Below are 21,593 nucleotides of genomic sequence, written 5' to 3'. Positions count from 1 at the left end.
TCTGTATGCTGAGAATGTTTTTAAATTCCAAGTGATGCTAAAAGTGATAAGGCAACAAAGACATCAAATAGCGAAAAAACTTAAGTTCCAAACAGCACTACAGGTTTTGCTATTCTCCAACACCAACCAATACGTTCCATGCTTTTGTTTATAATCTTTCCTCTGTTTGGGATGTTCTTCACTAGCTCTAGTGGTTAAAGTTACTCTCGCTGTAACTACAAATTAGCTCTCTCTTACCATCACTTCCCCCAAAGCTTTCTCACGTGTTATGTTTTCTCTCCCAACTCCTCATATCACAGGGCCTTGAGGTTCAGTAGGTATCCTCCTTGCTCCTCATAGCCCATTCTAGACCATTCTTCCTCACTCTTACCTGAAAACATCCAACTTGGAATCTCTTGTCATCAGACTGTAGCCACTCACTACCTCTTCCTTACTGTAGTTACCTACCAAGCTTTCTAGTTTTCTCTTGAAGACTTTAGCTGCTTGCTCATTACACCTTCTCCAACATTATTACCGTCATAATCCTTGGGAATCTCAGCATTCACAAAGACAATCTTTCCCAAACCCCCACTTATCAGTTTCTTGACATCCTCTCTTCCCATGATCTTACCCCCAACCCTATTTTAGACACTTGCTCTTGTGGTCAAAACTTAGACCTTCTTCCTTCTTAATTTTAATAAATGCAACCCCTCCAAAATATCATTTCCAGAACTCACACTCTACCAGCTCACTCCCTCTAATATACTAACTGCAACAATCCTTCAATCCAACAGACCTACATTCTACTAATCTTAACACTTTTTCACTTCCCATCACCTTCACATGTCCTCAATCTCCTTACCCAGTTAAATCCATATTTAATCATTTAATCATTTCTCTCCCTTACATACATACACCCTTGACTACTTGTCTTCCTTCTTACTTTACCAATCTTACTTGGTTAAAATTGGTACCAACCCAATTTTCTGCCTATTCCATGTTGGTACCTGCACAACTGAATGTGGCTGGACGGACATGGACACAGACACAGACACACACAATGTCTGACAACTGGTTTCTCTATTTTTTTGTTTTATTTTATTTCTAATTGATACAAAATTCTACATATATATGGGTTACAATGTGATGTTTTGATATATGTATACATTGTATAATGATCAAATCAGGGTAATTAGCATATCCATCACCTCAAACATTTAATGTTTCCTCGTGGTGAGAACATTCAAAATCCTCTCTTCTAGCTATTTTGAAATATACAACACATTATTAATATTATAGTCATCCTCCTGTGCAATAGAACACCAGAACTATGTCCTCCTACCTAACTGTGTATCCACTTACCAACCTCTCCCCATTCCACCCTCCCCTAACCCCTCCCCGGCCTCCCCAGTAACCACTATTCTACTCTCTACTTCTATGAGATCACCTTTTTAGATTCCACATGAGTGAGATCATGCAGTATTTGCCTTTCTGTGTCTGACTTACTTTGCTTAACATATGTCATCCAGGTTCTTCCATGTTGTCACAAATAACAGGATTTCATTCTTTTTATGGTTGAATAGTATTCCACTACGTGTATATACACTATATTTTCTTTATACAAGCATCCGCTTATGAACACTTAGGGTGATTCCATATTTTGGCTATTGTGAACACCACTGCAATAAACATGGGAGTGCTAACATCTCTTTATGATACTGATTTCTGTTCCTTTGGATACATACCCAGTAGCGGGACTGCTAGATCATATGATAGTTCTATTTTTAGTTTTTTGAGGAACCTCCACACTGTTTTTCATAATGGCTGTACTAGTTTACATTTCCACTAACAGTACACAAGAGTTCCCCTTTCTGTACATCTTCGTCAGCATTTATTAGTTTCTGTCTTTTTGATAACAACCATTCTAACTAGAGTGAGATGATATCTCATTGTAGTTTTGATTTGCATTTCCTGATGATTAGTGATATTGGGCACTTTTTCATATACCTGTTGGCTATCTATATGTCTTCATTTGAGAAATGTCTATTCAGCTCATTTGCCTATTTTTTGATCGGACTGTTTTTTTGCTGTTGAGTTCCTTGTATATTCTGGATACTAATCTCTTTTCCTATTCGTAAACTATTTGTAAATAGTTTGCAAATACTTTCTCTTATTCTGCAGGTTGTGCTTCACTCTGTTGATTGTTTCCCTTCCTGTTCAGAAGTTTTTTCATTTGATGCAATTCGAATGGTCTGTTTTTGCTTTTGTTGTTGGTGTTTTGAAGTCTTCTTCCTAAAGTCTTCGCCCAGCTCAATGTCCTGAAGTGTTTCTCCTATGTTTTCTTCTAGTAGTTTCATGGTTTCTTTCAGGTCTTACATTTAAGTCTTTAATCAATTTTGAGTTGATTTTTATATATGGTGAGAGATAGGGGTCTAGTTTCACTTTTCTGAATATGGACATCCAGTTTTTCCAGCACCCTATTGAAGAGAATGTCCTTTCCCCACTGTATGCTCTTGGTAACTTTGTTGAAAATCAGTTGGCTGTAGATGCATACATAGATTTACTTCAGGGTTTTTTATTCTGTTCCATTGGTCTACATGTCTATTTTTAAACTAGTGCCATGCTGTTTTGCTTATTATAGGTTTGTGGTATATTTTGAAGTCAGGTAGTGCTGTGGACTGAATGTCCCCACCTAACTCACTGAAGCATAAATTGTGTCCCCCCCCCCCCAAAGTTTAATGTGTTGTTGGCCTGGTCCCCACTGTGACAATGTTAAGAGGATGGGAAATCCTATTGTGATGATTGAAGTGGGGGGGGCTTGAAGAGGTGATTAGATTGTAGGACCATGCTGTAATGAGTGGATTAATAATGGTGGTCAGAGCATGGTTTTGGTGGCTTTAAAAGAGAGCATGTGAGAGTCTCTCTCTCTCTGCTCTGCCATTTTCTTCCACGTGAGACACCTGTGGGGCCACCACTAAGAAGGCCCTCACCATAAATACTCCCTGGACTTTGGACTTCCCAGTTTCCAAAACTGTAAGCAATAAATTTTGTTTTCTTTATAAATTACCCAGTTCTAAGTATTATGTTATGAGCAACAGAAACAGACTAATACAGGTTGTGTGATGCATGCAGCTTTGTTCTTTTTGCTTGAGATTGCTTTGGTTTTAGGGTCTTTTGTGGTTCCATATGAATTTAGGATTGTTCTTTCTAATTCTGTGAACAAAATCAATTGTATTTTGATAGGGACTGCATTCAATCTGTAGGGTATGGCTTCTCTTTAAATTCATGACCAGGAACCTCAAATGAGTCCTTAATGCTGCCCAACAATTACACCTTATTTTCCTGACTCATTCACTCTGCTACTCTCTTACATGACTCTCATACTTTTTGCTCCTCAATCTTCCATGATCTTTCTTCCCATCTTCCTTTTCATATGATGACCTTGTTTCCTATTTTACTGAAAAAACAAATGGAAGCAATAAGAAAATTTCTACAAGATTTCACATCCACATCTACTTACCTAACTGCATCTGCTCATGTACAAGGGTACATCAAAAAGTTTTTGGAAAGATTCATATTATCTCTTAATTCTATTTTTCCAAGAATTTTTGAAGTACCCTTGTATTCTGATTTCTCTTTTGTTAATAGTGTAAACTATTTCTGCTCCATGCAAAGCCCAACCTTTCTACTTGTACACTAGCTCTCCATTAACCATCACCACCTATTACCCCATCCCATCAAATTTTTCCTCTATAAACAAAAAATCTCCAATTTCTCACTTCTGCATTTCTTGAATCCATTTCAATCAGCCTTTTCCCCCACCACTCTGTCAAACCTGCTCTTGTCAGAATCTCTAATGAATTCCACATTGCCAGATATAATGATCCATTACCAGTCGTCTTCTTATTTGAATTAATAGCAGCATTTGGAACACTTTCTTCATTTGGCTTCCAATATCCCATGTTCTCCTGGTTTTCCTTTTGCCTCAATGGTTTCTCCTTCTAAGTTTTCTTAGGTGATTGTTCATGTCCCCACCTTTAAACATTGTAGTTTCCCAATCTCATTCCTATGATCTCGCCTTTCTACCTTTACTCCTTTGGTGAAGTCATCTGATCTGATTTCACTAAATACCATCTAAAAATGATTTCCAAACTTAATCTCAAGCCCATTCCTTTCCTATGAACTCCACACTTGGACATTTAGCAGTCTTTCCACTTAGATACCTAATACTTACCTCAAATTTACTTTGCTCAAGACTAAACTTCTCTACTATAAAATCTTTTCCTTCACTGTTTTGGGTAACTCTATTCTTCTAGGTGCTCAGGCCAAAAACTTTCTAATCATCCTTAACCTCCTTCTTTCCCACACTCTTTCTGCCTCCCTTTCTCTCCCTCTCTCAACAAATCCTGTTGACCTTCAAAACACCAATTACTTATAACCTCCACTACCACTTTTGTACAAGTTATCACCTCTCAGCAGGATTACTGCAATAGGCTCCTATGTGGTTTTATTGCTGTCTGCCCTTGTTCTTCTTCAGTCCATTCTCAATTCAGTTGCCAGAATGATTCTTTAAAAGTGCAATCACTTCACTACTCTGTTCAAATCCATCCAATGTCTTTCTATATCACATAACACCTGGACTAAAAGCTGAGATCCTTAAAATGACTTATAAGAGCCTGCTTTATCTAACTACCACCCACCATCACCACTACCTTTCTGATTTCATCTTCTGTCCTTCATTCCACTTCAATGACAGGCTCCTTCAAAGGTAAATACCTCAGGCATGCTCCAGCCTCAGGGACTTGACATTTGCTATTCTCTGGCCCTAGAATGCTTTGTATTTGTCTGCAAACCTCATTCACTATCTTCAAAAGTTATCTTATCAGTAAATTTTCCAGGACATCCTTTATAAAACTGCAATTCCTCCCATACTCTACTCTCCCTTCCCTGCCTTATTTTTCTTCTTTATTACTTACCATCTAACATGCTGTATATTTACTTACATTTTTTATTGTTCCACCTAAAATGTAAGTTTTATGAAGGCAGGGATTTTTGTCTGTTTTATTCACTGATGTATTTCCAGGGCCTAGAAGCAATGCCTGGCAGAAAATTCGTCATACAAATATTTAATAAATAAATAAAATCATAACCCTACTTCAAGGATTATGCCAAATTATTGTTAATATCAAGATCACATTGAAAGGAATGATATTAGTCCATTTTCTGTCACCTATAACAGAATACCTGAAACTGAGTAATTTATAAAGAAATAAAATTTATTTCTCACAGTTTTGGAGTCTGGGAAGTACAAGGTCCAGGGGACACATCTGGTGAGGGCCTTCTTCTGAGTGGGAACTGTCTACAGAGTCTTACGGCAATGCAGGTAATCAAACAGCAAGAACGGCAAGAGCATTTTCACATGCTCTCCTTATAAAGTCACCAATCCACACCTATGATAAGCCATTACTCCACGAATGGATCAATCCATTCATGAGAGCCTAGTCCCCATGATCTAATCACCTCTTAAAAGCCTCACCTTTCAGATACCATAATCAGATTTCCAACCTTCTTACCACTGTTACAGTGGGGATCAAATTTCCAAAACGAGAACTTTTGGAGGACACAGGACCCATTGAAAAATCTCTTAACTTTCTTATTTTATACTTCTAGTTAGTGGTGGTTAATGCAGAATCAAAACTAGAGCCAGTTCTAATAACTACACTAATGTTCCTTCCATGAAGATTTTTAATCCTTCTTCCTGTCTTTGGTCACTTGGAACTCTCCAAGCAATAAATACATTTTTTTGGCATTTGCCATGTTCTGTTCTTTGTACTGGATTGTGTTATGGTACTGGATATTAGTCCATTGTACTGGATCTCTATTATCTTCCTTATAAAACTATATGCTCTTTAAGGCCAGGGGTTAGGTTGCCAGAGGTTAGGGTAATAGATGTGACTATAAAGGGATACCACAGGGATTTTTGTAGCAATGAAACAGTTCTGTATCTTGATTGTGGTGGTGATTACACAAATCTAAACATGTGATAAAACTACAAAATATTACACACATACAATGAGTACATGTAAAACTGGTGATATCTGAATAAGGTCTGTGGATTGTGCTGATGTCAATTTCATGGTTTGATATTGTACTAGAGTTAACATAAGATGTTACCACTGTGGGAAACTGGATGAAGGGCACATGAGACCTCTCTACTAATTTTCCAGCTTCCTATGAATCTATAATTACATACTTCAAAATAAAAAAAAAAATTTAATATACTCAAAACAAAAAAAAAAAATTCAAGTAGTAAAAAACAAATTTCAAGTACACAACCAACCCAAACCAAAGTCTTCCTGAGATCTCAGATTTCCAATCTCCTAGTCCCATCTTTTAGTTCCTCTTCCAGAAGCAACTATTTCCTCTTATGTATCCTTCCAGAAAAGTCTATGTATATTGAAGCATAAATGTGTTTATTAATGTGTGCATTCGTATGTATATTTACACTCACATATACACAAGTTACTTTTCCTTTTCCTTTCTTATTTAACAATCATATTTACCACATGAACACAGTTACGCTTTTATAGTAATGTCAGCATACCATAACATTGCTCTGCAACTTAGTTTTTTCATCCAATAATACATCTTGGAGATGAGCTCACACAAAAGTGCTCCCCCTTTTTTTTTTCTTTTCTTTTTATGGCTGTGTGACATCCTACTGTGTGCCTATACCATAATTTATTTAACCTGACCCTTACTGAGAGTCATTTAAGGCTTTTGGAAATATAATAAAGACTGTAATGAGCAAAGATAAATTCTTTAAAATTACTTAGCCAAAAGGAATAAGCATTTATCACTTTAATAAGCAAAATCAACTTCTCCTCCAAAGAAACTTCATAAATTTACATTCATGCCTAAGAGGGAGTGATTCTACACATCCTTGCCATTATGTATTACTGACATTTTAAATCTTTGTTAATCTGGTAAGTGAAAAATGCTCTTTTTGTTTAAATTTGCAATTTTTTAATAATAATAATAATTAACTTTCATAGAGCACTTAATGTGTGCCAAGTATTGTTCTGAGAAATTCATATGTATTAACTAATCTAATTCTCATGATAATACTCCTTGAAGTATTATTATTATCTCCATTATACTGATGAGAAATCTGAAGCAATAAACTGTACATATTTAAAGTATGCTATTTAATAAGTTTTGACATAGGTCAAAACTTATTAAACCATCACCACATTCAAGATTTTGAACATAGCCATCATCTCCAGAAATTTCTTCATGCTGCTTTGTAATCTCTCTCCCATGCCCCTCCACACACCCCAACACCCCACCATCTCAAAGTAACGACTGATCTACTTTCTGTAACTATAGATTGTTTTGCATTTTGAGTTTTGTGTAAATGGAATTATATAGTATGTTTATTTTTATATATCAAGGTAAATAAATTGATACTTAAGATCCCATTACTTGTGACAGAACATACAAACCCAAGCAGTCTGGCTCAAGAGGTCTAAATTTTAAACAATATATTTAGTTTTTTGTCTAGCTTTCCAGAAATCTTTTCTTATATTTAAAGCCATTTACATTTCTTTTGGTATGAGCTGCCTGTTTATGTCCTCTGACCATTTTTCTGTTGGGGTTTTGGTCTTATTCCTACTGATTTACAAGATCTCTTTGTTATTAAGAAAAGTAGCCATTTGCAATAACTGTTAATCCCCCAAAAGTTAAAACATACACCTACCATGTGATCCCACCGTTCCACTCCTAAGTATTTACTCAAGAGAAATGAAAACATATGTCCATACAAAGACTCATGCACTAACATTCACAGAAGCTTTATTTACAAAGAAAACTGTAAATAACCCAAATGTTCAGCAATGAATGAATAATAAAAAAAATCTGGTATATCCATTTAATGGAATATTATTACTTGGCAATTAAAAAGCAATGAATTATTGGTATACGCAACAACAGAGAAGAACCTCAAAATAATTAAGGTGAATGAAAGAAGCAAGACACTCCCCTCCCCCCCAAAAAAACCCATACATACTATATAATTCCATTCATATAAAACTGAAAATGAGGTGGGGGGTATGGGTTTGTGCACCGGCATGAAGGAAAAGATTACAAAGGGATATGAAGAAACTTCTGGAGATGATGGCTATGTTCATTATCTTGAATGTGGTGATGGTTTCACAGATAAATACCTATGTCAAAACTTACTCAATTGCATACTTTAAATATGTGCAGTTTACTGTACACAAATTATACCTCAGTGAAAATGTTAAAAACAAGTGGACTTTAAAAAAAAATTAAAAATAAAACAAGTGGACTTGTACTATTGTTTTAGAAGTTATCAATAAATGGCAGTGCCTCCTGTTTGACCTCATTTATGTTTATCACAGAGAACACATGCAACTATGAAATACTGTTACTTGTTCAACTTTAAAACAAACATTTTCCACTTCTATTTCAAAGTTATAGTTTAGTTAGACAAGGAGTATCCTGATTCTAAGCTGAGTCTCAAGAGCCAACCAAAACAACATTCTAGTTGTAGCAGACATTGTACAATCAAAATAAGTTAGAGAAATACATTTAATGCACAGAGTGAAAGACTATAATCATCAGCCACTATTCAATTTTCAAATTCGTGGATACATCAAAATGTCCTCAGTCATTCATTCATTTATTCCACTAAGACATTTGGAATCTGCTATGTACTAGGCACTGTTAAGTGCTGGGAATAAAATAGTAAGCAATAGTTTGCGTGAAGATAAAGACTACTTAATAGTCTGCTGTCAATGTCACTGATTGACTTTATACTAAGTTAAGGTTATAAATGTGTACTTAAAATTATACAAAAATATTATTTTTTATTTGTATTCTATGTTGCAGTGCCATACAGAAGTTTGAAAAAAAGAAAGAAAAGAAAGGTCCCACTGAAAACTACTAGACTACGCAAGTGTTTAACTCCATTTAGGCTCTAATACGTGGTAATGGAAATATAATCACATTCGATGCCAATAAAAAGTGACTTTAAATTACTCAGTTTTCATTAGTGAAATTATTTAAGAAATGTAGGACTAGTATATAATGGACATATTGCTTCTAAAAATGAGCAAGTGAGCACAGTATTACATGACTTAGTACAATATAATATATCCCAGCCAGTATATTCACCTTCCTACTTATCATTCATATTTGATGTGTACAAACAAAGGGACAGACAAAGCCCCATAATGGAATATTTTTTAAAAATTCTACATAAATACAGGGTGGGAAACTTTGAGGGGCTAATAGCAGTAGATTTTTTTTTTTTCTTTTTAAGCAGAAGTGTGTGCCTGGGTGTGTCTCCTTATTTGCATGAAGTTGGTGAGTCAGTGGTTTATTATAACTGCCCCCAAAACTAATACCCACTTAAGCTACATTATTTCGAAGCATGTTGTCCAAAATAGAGCTTGGTTATCCTTTTCTACTGTACATCTACCTTAGTATTTTTTGGTTCTGTTTGCCACATTTTAAGAAGGACATTGATAAACAATGTATTCAGAGGAGAATAATCAGAATGAAGCCTGTCTTGAAACAGATACTTGCAAATTGAAACATCTGAGGTGTTCAGCCTACAAGACTCTAGTGGGGTATATAGTAACGCTTTTCAAATTGGGTAATTGGATGATTTTTAATGTTTTTGGACTCAAATCTGTGATTCTGTGAAACACATAAAGGGATGGCACATGGAACAAGAATTAAACATATCTTTTGCATTCCCAGAGGACGGAACTAGAAACAATGAATGAAAGTTAGAGGAAGGGAAATATTGGTTCATAGTGAAGAATACCTTTTTAACAATTGAAATGAAAATGGAGTGGATATTCTCTAATTGAGGCATTGAAGCATGTATTGAGTAGTGTTTAATCAAACTGCTCTCTAAGGACTTTTCCAGCTCCAACCTTTTTTTAATTTCGTCATTGTTTGTAATTGCAGTTGGCAAAACTTTCTTTTGGACACTTATTCTCACTTATTCTTAACATGCTATGCCTTCATATACTATAATATATTAGTAGGGAAAACTGTGCTTTCTTGATTATTAATATCTGAAATTAGAATATGAAATAATTTAACTAGATAATTTTTAAAAAGATTTATTTACACTTCCAAAGGAAAGAAGACTTCAGTCTTGTTTTAGAAATGTCATAGTCTATTTGAAGTTGCTTTTAAATATGATGGTATAAGTATCATTAAATTTAAATACTTATGTGTTTGTCTCTTCTGCATTTCTAAAAAATAATGTTAGAGTCAACAACTGAAAGCAAAGGTTATTAACTTCTAAATAATTCAGTTGTTTAAATCCAAAATAAAATAATAAACTGTTCTATTCACTCCCTTGAGCAAACCAGAAGTTTGTTTTTTGTTTTTTGGGGTTTTTTTTTTGGCATTTGTGACCTTCATATTTTGGGAAGAAGGGCCTTAAAAAAATCTATCCCAAAAGCAAATATATTTTCCATAAACCTTTAATGCTCTGTAGAATCCAATTAAAATCTCTGACTCTTACTGCTCAACCCACTTATTTAGCGGTGACATTCAATTCAAGCTCATAAAGATCTTTGATGTTTCAGACAAATTACTACTATATGATTAGCACAAAAATATTTTTAAATATATATATTTAAAATGTTAATGTTGAGGCTGATTAATTTTTAAATTAGGTAAATATAACTTTAGGAAAATGAATGTTATTTGTGCGAAGAATTTTATTTGCAATTATTCAAGCTCAAAATTTCCCTGGTAAACAACAAGGTCATAAAAATTCTGCTAAAACTGTAACTGTCAAGCAAAGAAATTCTAACATGCGTAAGAATAGTTTCTTTCCCCAAAACAATCTACTAAAATGCCTCCAAATAGCATTTGTACTATAAAGAGAGTTTCTTTCAGGTATCAACTTTCTAATTTTCAAAAACTTGGCTTTTGTTTTTGGAACACAGAATCGGTACTATAAACAGAAGTGCTATTGTCAAAGAATCGATCCAATAATAAAAAGAGCTAAGGCCACTTGTCTTATAGAAAATTACTGCCAAATGCTGCCAGACGCTGCTTTTCTTCCTCCTGGGCCATAGCCAGATAGATACTAATCATTTTTAGACCCTTTCTAAGTTTTAGTACACAATACCACATCTAAACCAGACAGTATCTTAATGAATGTTCTCCATAATTCATTCATCTAAAGTTTTGGCATACACACACACACGCATATACACACACATAAACACATTATATATACACATACATGTAAATACATGACCTGTAATGTCTTTAGAAGTATACATAAGAAACTGATAACAGTGGTTGCCTCTGGAGCAAATATTTGGGTCCTTGAACTTTGTATGTTTTTACAATAACTATTCAAAAAATTAATTAATCTATTAAAAGGAAAAGCTACGGTAACAATTAATTCTAGCTAAAATACCTTTTACCTTACAAGACAATGCATGAGATACTTTTTAAAAAATCATTTTATTGTAAATCTTTTAACATCTAATTGTTTGTTTTTCTCGGCTGGAGGGCACTGACCAGTTTGGCGCCACAAATCCATGACCTTGGTATTACAGGGCTGTGCTCTAACCAACTGAGCTAACTGGCCAGCTCTTTAACATCTAATTGTTTTGAAACAATTTATAATGCTCAATTTCATCTATAATCAAAGAAACACAAATTAAAGTAAGATCTTTTGCTTATCAAATCAGAAAAGGTTTTTAAAACTAATACTCAATATTGGCATGTAAATTGGCATAATCTTTCTAGAAAGCAATATGGCAATATCTAATTTTGTAAAGGTCTTACCTTTTGACTGAACATTTTTATTCCTATCTAAGAAAATAATCATGTGTGGAGAAAGATTTATGCACAAAGATTTTCATCAATGTTGTTAACAGAGGGAAAAAACATTCAATAAAGGGAATGGTAAAATCGCTACATATCAATCCAATAGAATATTATGCTGCTATTAAAAATTATGTTTTGAAAAAACTTTAACAAAGAAAATCTTCATGATATAATGCTTGGTGTGAAATAAACAATAAACAAATAAATGCACTTATAGGAGGAAAAGGAATATATACCACAATGTTAACAGTAGTTATATTTGTGTTTAGGCATTACATTTCCGTCTTTTGTATTTTCCCAAGTTTTTAAAATGAGTTCCTAGAACTTATAAAAATCACAGGAAAAAATTACAAGACTATATATATAAAACCCCCACATCAGTTTTACAATGTTATAAGCTTAAAAATAAACTTATATATAAAACTTAGTATAAATAAATATATACATATAAATTTATACAAATCAATAAATAAATGTATTTATTATAAATATGTATAAAAATTTATTCTTAAATTTATAACATTGCTAATCTGATGTGGTATTTAAATAGCTGAGATAAACTAAGTTAAAGCCTGATAATTAAAACATTTATGGTAGCAGATGACAAACTAACCCAACCCAAATTACTATGTATCATTAAGATCATTCCTGCCATCCAGTAAGTACTAGCAGCTGGCTTACTTTTAAACAATACTATAAAAAAGAAAACTTCGGACTATAATATGGTACAGTTTGAAAAAAAAATTAAATCCCATCAAACAGGATTAATAATGTACTTTGAGTTAAATTATAATTATAATAATACTTATTAGAAGAAATAATATCCCTGGATGAAGGAATTGATTTAACTAACATATAACATCTAAATTAATAAATATAAAACCAAGCTTTTCCTTTAAACGGACTGAGTCTGCTGGTGAGAAAAACAATACTTAGTAATGAATTAATGTATTTTCATTTCTTAGACATTAACTAATCTGTATAATTTCAAATGTAGATGCAGTTTAACCTAAAGATCATTTTTATCACTGTCACCAACTCAGAAATCAGAAATCTCACAAGGTTACTGTCCTGCTTAGCACCCTTCAAGGGTTACCACTCCCTTGAACCCAAACTCTTAACCCTGGTGGTAAGATTCTTCATAATCTGGCCCTTGCTTTCCACTCCTCACTCCCTGCTTCTCACTTGCTTTCTGTGCTCTTGGCCCAGTGGTTTGCAAAGTGTGGTCCTGGGACCAGGAACATCTCCATCACCTGTGGGCAAGTGAGAAATCCAAATTCATGAGCTCCACCCTTACTAGGACATTCACATGTACATTATGATTTGAGAACCATTGCTCTAGCCATCCTGAATTGCCTGCAGATCCCCAAATCTGCCCTGCTCTCTCTCTCTCTGCACATGAAATTCCCTACGTACAGTGCTCTTTTACCCCATTACTTGTGAGATCCCCCATCCTCCTTGTCTCCTACTCTTGTTTCAAGTTTTAGCTTAGAAATCACTTCAAAAGGAAATGAAAAACTTTTCCTGAATTAGAAAAATATTTATCAACATTTCTTCTATTATTGTAGGGGCTCTCGTTTGCATTCTCCACCAATTAAAGCCATTTCTAAAATTATTGAAAGTCATCAAAAAAGTCTTTGCTTCACATAGACCAAAACATAAATTTACACATAAAAGAACACAAAAACAGATTCACAGCTTTCTACCCATGCTATGAATGCACTTGTATAAGTGATTTCAAACTGTATAGTAGAAAAGTGTGAAGTATAGTAGAACCAAACTGTCATAAAGAAATTACAGAAAAAAAGGAAAAGAGCCAACTAGTTCTGAAATTCACACCTTGAAATTAATTAATTTGAATTTTCTCTTTTCTGCACATACTTTTCCCATCTTCTGGAGGAGGAAGAGCAAGCAATAAAGAATATGGTTAAAAAAAAAGACAAACCAAGAGGAAAGAGAAAGGTGTAGGGACTGGATAAAGTTAAGTGCTACATGTTTTATGTTGGATATAAGAAAAAAACATGGACCAGAAATAATTCTGAATATTTTAATAAGTGTGAGATACTCTCACAGTAAAAGATTAGTTAATAATTCATCTTCAATCATTTAACGATCATCTAGCATGTGCTAAGAACCATGTGGGGTTAAGAATTCTGTGTGTGTACATGTGTGTATGTGTACACACACACACACACACACACAGAGAGAGAGAGAGAGAGAGAGAGAGAGATTTAAATAAAGTTAACTCCCAGTTATTTAGCCAAGATATTAATTCTTATGACCACAAAAACATGCACAAAATTGTTTATACAGCAGCTTTGTTTCTAAGAGCTAAAAACTGGAAACAGCCCAAATGTCTATCAACAGTAGAAAAGATAAATATATACTCATACAATGGAATAATACACAGTAATGAAAGAGAATAAACTACTAACTCAAAAAACATAGATGAATTTCACAATGTTAAACAGAGGAAACAAGATATAAAACAATGATTTGATTCCATTTATATGAGGGGACTTCAAACAGTTCATGGAAAAATGGAATTAAAAGATAAAAATAAAAAATATAAACTTCATTTCTCAACATAAGCTCCACCAAATTCAAGCCACTTTTATAAGCAACGATACCAACCATTTAGCTCATCCCTAAAGAACTGAGGGTCCTGGGAATTTAAACATGTCAATGCAATCATTTTTACATTATTAAAGAAAAATGGGTGCCCTTCAAAGATTTTTTAAGATTAGAAAACAAAAAGAAGCACAAGAAGGAGGCAAATCAGGATTGTAAGGTAGCTGCCTAATGATTTCCCATCAATACTCTTGCAAAATTGCCCATGTTTGATGAGAGGAATGAGCAGGAAATTGTCGTGGTGGAGAAGGACTCTCTAGTGAAGTTGTCCTGGATGTTTTTCTGTTAAAGCTTTGGCTAACATTCTCAAAACACTCTCATAATAAGCAGATGTTATTGTTCTTTGGCCCTCCAGAAAGCCAAAAAGCAAAATGTCTTGAGCATCCAAAAAACTGTTGTAATGACTTTTCCTCTTGATAGATCTGCTTCTGCTTTGACTAGACTACTTCTACTTCTTGGCAGCCGTTGCTTTGATTGTGCTTTGCCTTCAGGATGGTACTGGTAAAACCATGTGTCATCTCCTGTTAAAATTCTTCAAAGAAATGCTTCAGGATCTGGATCCCACTTGTTTAAAATTTCCTTTGAAAGCTCTGTTCTTGTCTACAGCTGATCTCGGCACAACAGTTTTGGTATCTGCTAAGTAAAAGGTTTGTTTGCTCAACTGTAATTTTTCAGTCAGAATTATGTAAGCTGAACCAGTTGAGATATCTATGGTGTTGGCGATTGTTTCTGCTCAGCTAGTTGTTGGTTCTCTTCAATTAGAGCACAAAAAACATTAATTTTTTTCTTGCAAAGTGATGTGGATGGTATGCCACTGCAGGCTTCATCTTCAACACTATCTTTTCCCTTCTTAAAAGAAGTTATTCATTTGTAAATGGCTGATAAACTTTTCATAAAGCAACAATGATCTCACTATTCTTTTACCCAAGCTTCGTTATAAATATGATATTAGGTCTTGCATCAATTTTAGCAGAATTCACATTGCTCTGATAGGGGCTCTTTTCAAACTGAAGTCTTATCCTTCTAGTGTCCTAAACTAGATCCTGTTCAGACATGCTATTATGACAAGTTAGTACAATATTATTTTGGTGCAAAAAACTTTTGAAATCCATGAATAGTTTTTTTCATAATATGCATTTTCCATGAACTTTTCAAAAATACCTTGTATGAAATTCAGGAATAAGCACAACTAATCTATAGTGACGGGGGTCAGAAAAATGGTTATCTTTGGGAAAAACTAACTAGAAGAGAGCATGAGGGAGGCTTGTAAGGTCCTGGAAACGTACATATTGATCTGACTACTTGCTTACATATGTAAAAATTCATTGAGCTGTTTACTTATGATTTGTGCACTTTACCATATATAAGTTTTTAAAAACTCCTATCAAATTTTGAAAAAACATGAAAGAGAAGGTTCTTCTTCCTCTATGCCTACCAGAAAGGAAGAAAGAAAGGAAGGGATGAGAACATTGACCTTTATTTCCTGCTTTAAAGTTCCATGGTCTCATTCATTCATTCAACAAAAATCTGAGCACCTACTTTATAAAAGGTCCTGTTCTGGGTGCTGGGAATATAGCACTGAATAAAAGGGGTAAAAATCCCTGCCTTCATGTCCTACATTTTTCAGTAAGGGTAAAAAAACAATAAAAATACAGAGTATGTTGGGTAGCAAAAATCACAAAAAAGAAACAAAGCAGGCAAGAGGGATAGGAAGAATATGTATGAAAGGGATATTGTAAACAAGGTGGCCAGTAAAGGCGTCATCAAAAGGGTGATATTTTAATTAAGACCTGAAAGAAATGAGGAAGAGAGATATCTGGAAAAACATGTGCCAGGATTTATGAAACAGTGAGGAGGCCACTGTGGCTGCAGAGGAGTGAGCAAGAGTAAGATTAGTAAAAGCTGAGATTGGGGAAAAAAAAAAAAAAAAAATAGTGAGAGTTTCTTTTCCACAGTCTTTTCCTCCTTCCATACCACTCCAACTCTTTATTTAAAGACTAACTTAAGTTGAATCTTTTCTATATAAAAACTTCTGTAGCCAGAAGCCCAGTTCACACTTATCTAATCTTCTAAACTGCTAGAGCTGTATCACTCATGGCATATACATACTACCTTGCAATTAAATATATACTGCTTCCCACTCCCAAATAGACCAAGCTTCTTCAGGGCAGTGATAAGATTTTATGCATTTTTGTATCCCTATTAATTGGCACTTAAATGATTACTGGTAGGTTGATGCTAATAACTCAGCAGGCATAAGATCAGTAAACTGTAGATTGATTTTTTAAAAGAAGGAAAGAAAGAAACCAAGATTAGGGAACCACATGAGTAAAGGCACTGAGGTGTCTCCGTGTGTCATGATCCAAAGTCAGGATTTGCTCTGAGCCATGTCCTTCAGACTCTCAGATCCTCAACATCCCTTTTCTAAAAAGCTACTCTAGGCTTTTTTTCTTGGGGGGAAAATCACGCATCCAGTATTCCTTTCAAATAGTGGTTTTACAACACCAATGTTCACAACTAGCTTAACAAAGAAAATTTTACAGACCAACTAGCTGTGTGATCTTGAGCAAGCCATTCAACCACTCTTGCATATGTTAGTTTCCCTATATGCAAAATGAAAGAATTGGATTAAATGATCCTTAAGTCCAATCAATCTCAAATTCTCTGCTTTAGCTTTTTTAGAAGGAACTGAATGAATAAACGTTACAACTTATTTCTCCAATTTATAAAATGAATAAAATATCTGTTAATAATTTCAAACACGGAATAAGCAGTCATATTTGGAAAGCAGTGTAGTATTGTGAAAAACTATAGAATCGGGAGTCAGTCAGACCTAGCTGTAGTCTCTTTCTTAGTAGCTAATGACCCTGAGCAAGTTATTAAATCTGCAGGACATGTTTTCAAAATTAAAGGCAAGATATGTAAAGCAATTATTAAGCCAATATAAAATCCCGCAAAAATTGTCAACCATCATTTTCCAGACAAAAAGCAGCTAAGGTAAAATATCTACCAAATCACTAATGCATAAGATTTGATATGCCCAAATTGGTCAATATCTCTCCTCGCAGTTTTAGAAATAGGGATTAATGGTTGCCTCAAAATTCTACAAGACTTTTCTGCGAGTTTAATTGGGTAACCCTTAACTCCTATAATGTTAAGAGTCTCATTTCTTAAATATGAGGCTAAGAATACAGTTCTCATGCCAATTTATGTTCATAGTGGCAAGAAAATAAGATAATTTAGAAACCCCCAAATTTGAGGAAAATGGGACAAGACTGAGATTTGAGTTTAGCTCATCTTGGACATTATGAACATATTAATTTTGGTATTGAGAGTTCAAACATGTAATGAGAGGCAACTACATGTAAACAAGCAATAGGGATTTAGAAAAGTAATATGGCAAATGTAAACCTGCCTTTTGAGTCCAGGAGGAGAGAGAGACATTATAGCATACTGATGAACACAAAAGAATGAATGAACAGATATAGTGAGTGAATAACCCAGTAGGGAGGGAAGAGGAGGAACAGGGAACACAGAAAACTGAAAAAGCAGATAGTGCTTAAATTGTCTCTCAAAAATCAGTAGACTTTGCCAGCAAGACAAGAAAAGGAAAAGCATTCTAAGTGGCAGGGAGAACATATGCAAAGACTCTGAATCAGGAAACAGTATGGCTCATTTAGTAAACTGTTCATATTACTATGATTGGAGCTTGACAATGGGCAGGAGATGCAGCCTGATGATGAAAGGCCTTGTAATGATAGTTAGGACTAAAAAAAAAAATGGGTTTTAAGAAAAAAGCAATGAACACGTTTGCATTTTAGAAAAATCACCTTGGCAATAGTGTAAGGAATCACTGTTATAACACTATTATACTATATGATAACTATTATAGTAGTGTTAGGAATCACCTGGCAATCACTAGAAACCTCATTCTACATCCAGAATTAAATAAGGACATAAAATTATGATATAGATACTCTGTTACAGAACCAGAGATCAGAAATAAGAATAATAATGATTTAACATATAAAGCTAAATTATCCAAAGGAAATAATTTACCCTCATGAATGTATATTCTGGAATTAAATAATTCCCATATATCTTAAAAAAGAAGAGGCTTCTAAAATTAGGTATGATATATTAAAAACTTGTATATCATGTGTTGTATCCTGAGAACTAGATAATTTTATGGTATCTATCCCTTTTCGTATAAATAACACTGCAGATGTGCAAAATAAAAACCAATGCAGTACAGTCCTTAGAATTGGAGCTTATATTGATTATTGACAGGCCTCTCTTGTTTTAATTTTATATGTATATGGAAATAAGGCCCTGAGAGACTAAGGAATTATCCAAGGTCACACTGTAGCACAGTGAAGACTGCAATTCAAGTCTTAGGATTTCCTTTCTAGAAATTGCTTTAATTTATCACATTTATGATTCTAGAATTTTGAATGATAATTCAAAAGACACTTTGATACTGTCATTTTCAGCATGTAATGAATGAAACTGTAATAATGAAACTACAGAACTATTTTTATGGTTCATATATCTCACAAGAAAAACATACCTGCTAGATGTGCATATGATTGACAAAAAGAAATCTCTTCCTAAATTCTGTGCCACAATAAGGACACCTACTCCCCTACCACAAAACATACTCTATTCTCTAGGGAGCATAAAAACTTCCTTTCTAAAACTCAGGAAACAATTTAAAAAGAAAGAATACCTAAGATTAATTTATCTCTATATAATTAAATATTTAACATCTTTACCATGTTTTAACATTTCACTTAAGTCTTCATCTTTTATTTTGTTATGCTCTCCCCATCTCACCCCCTACAATTTTTAGATATACCTTTTTCCCTTCAATAGTATACACAGGTGGAAGTAGCAACATTGACAAGAGCTTTATAAAAACTGTACCTTTCACAAATTTGCATAGTGACCAAAATGTCAATTTTTGGACTTCTCTAATTTGCACTGAAATAATGTCTGTTTTATTGAAACAGATTCAAGTAATATAAAAGTAAAAAGTTAAATAGCTCTCTTCCATGCCTCTGCAACTCCCTCTTGAAGAATATTCTTTTTTTTTTTGTCTTTTGTCTTTTTCCGTGTTCGGCAACGGATCGCAACCCTCAGTGTTGCCCCCATACCGGACTGAGAAAGTATTTTTCCTTTATCGTATAACTTCGTATAATGTATGCTATACGAAGTTATTACGAGCGGGAACCGGTCTGTATGTGGGATCCGAACCCTCGGGCGGGAGCGCCGCCGCACTTCCCAAGCGGCGCACTATCCAGTGCGCCACCGGGCCGGCCCTTGAAGAATGTTCTAAACACAGATAAGTTTGATGTGTACCCTTACAGACTTTTTGATGCTTACATAACACAAGAGTCAATATATATTTAATCCTCAGAGTCAATATATATTTAATATCCAAACTCTACTCATAATTTAATCTTTCTTTAATAATTCAGAAGGTAGATCACTATCTTGCTTAATTTCTTGTTATCAGGACAGACATCGATTATATTTTCACTCAGAGGTTAATTTTTTAAAAAAGAGCTGAATCTCAAGTACCCTGTGTATTTTTTCCTTAGCAGCATCACAATTTTATAAAATGCACCTATTTTATTTACTTCTTGTCTTCCACTCCCTATTAATGTAGAGAAAGAATCACAGGAGAGCTGGAATCACTGTGCCACTGGTGCTGAGACCCACAGCAGATAATCAAATATTTGTTGACTGATCAGTCTATGTACTTAGGAATCATGAAAGCTGCTTTTTTTTTTCTTTTAGGTTTTTGAAACCTGCTTAATTCATCATTTGTCTTTCTTTAAAAAATAATCAGGAAAAAAAGTCTGCTTAGGATTTTTTGAGCTGTCATTCCAGCCAAATATCTGCTCATCTATTTAGTTTTGATAGCTGTAAAAGCCAATCAGGTATTTTGGTTTGAATATCAATAACAACAAAACACTTAATTTAAGCCTCTCCAAAGAGTTAAAAATTGCTACGCAGGATTCCCTTGTTTTTTAAAATGATTGTAAAATTCAGAAATTAAGTACACTATCCCTAATCTTTCTAGTTCTAACACCAGAAGAAATGTCATTTTAAAAAAAACTGTCACTAAGAAAATGTGTGAGGCAGGCAAAATTCTTTGCTTTGGCATACTCAAATTTGTCTGCTCACCTTAGATCACAGATTTACAGAATTACTATGAGTACGGGCCCCACTGCCTGCCACACTAGACTTCATTTACAGGCCTCTGTGACACAGTGGATAGTATCTAACCAGAATTGTCTAGAAAACGCACAGACTTTCTGAACTATACATTTTTAAAAAACCACATCAGACATACAGGTCATTTTACTTAAATTCCACCTAAGTCTGGGCTAGTTACTAAGTACTCTGGATAAGATCCAAAACTAACTACACCTTTGCAGTAAAACTGTTAAGCAGGATTCTCTAAAAACAGCTCCAATAGCCATCCTTACAGGTTGCAAAGGACGCTTCTGCAGAGATCTAGGTTTGAGACTTCAAATTCCAATATGTTTTTTGGAGGCTGAACTTGAAGTTATCCCTCTCCACAAATGCTTTTCAAAGTTCAGAGAGAAGCTACAATACAATTCCACGCACTCCTTTACTGCCTAACACTCAGGCAAGACTTCAGGACAGATCTAGTAATGCAGGATCAGCAAAGCAGACCACCTAGTAAGATAATCCAAAACCCACAGCCTTTCCCCACCCTCAGCAGCTTCCAGTTGCTCAGGAGCTGTATCCACACTCAACCTGGGGACATTCGCCTCCTCCAAGAAGCTACAGACCACATGCCCACCTAAGACGCTGCCAATCTCTAGCTCCCAGAGCTCCGGCGAGACCAGTGCGCCCCCACAGGGATCCCGGGGCAGAGAAAAGAAAACTGCAGAACAAATCCACTCTTCCTCCAACTAGGCAACAACGCGGATCAATCTTCCAACTAAGCATTGGGTAAATCTCATCCAGAGAGAAAGAGACCCGACCCAAAACGTTCCAGAATGCTGACCAGCCACAGACGGTCTATTAGGTCGGCTCATGATGCCACT

At 34.7% G+C, this 21,593-nt stretch overlaps 1 protein-coding gene across 2 annotated transcripts in view; it reads right to left on the bottom strand.

Moving 5' to 3' along the window:
• The window catches only part of GLCE (glucuronic acid epimerase), a 118,338-nt gene that overhangs the window by 95,866 nt on the left and 879 nt on the right, over window positions 1-21,593 (bottom strand). The window lies entirely within an intron of this gene.

The sequence above is a fragment of the Galeopterus variegatus genome, unplaced genomic scaffold (assembly GCF_000696425.1).
Source record: "Galeopterus variegatus unplaced genomic scaffold, G_variegatus-3.0.2 Scaffold1246, whole genome shotgun sequence".
NCBI lineage: Eukaryota > Metazoa > Chordata > Mammalia > Dermoptera > Cynocephalidae > Galeopterus > Galeopterus variegatus.
This window is presented reverse-complemented; position numbering and strand designations above follow the sequence as displayed.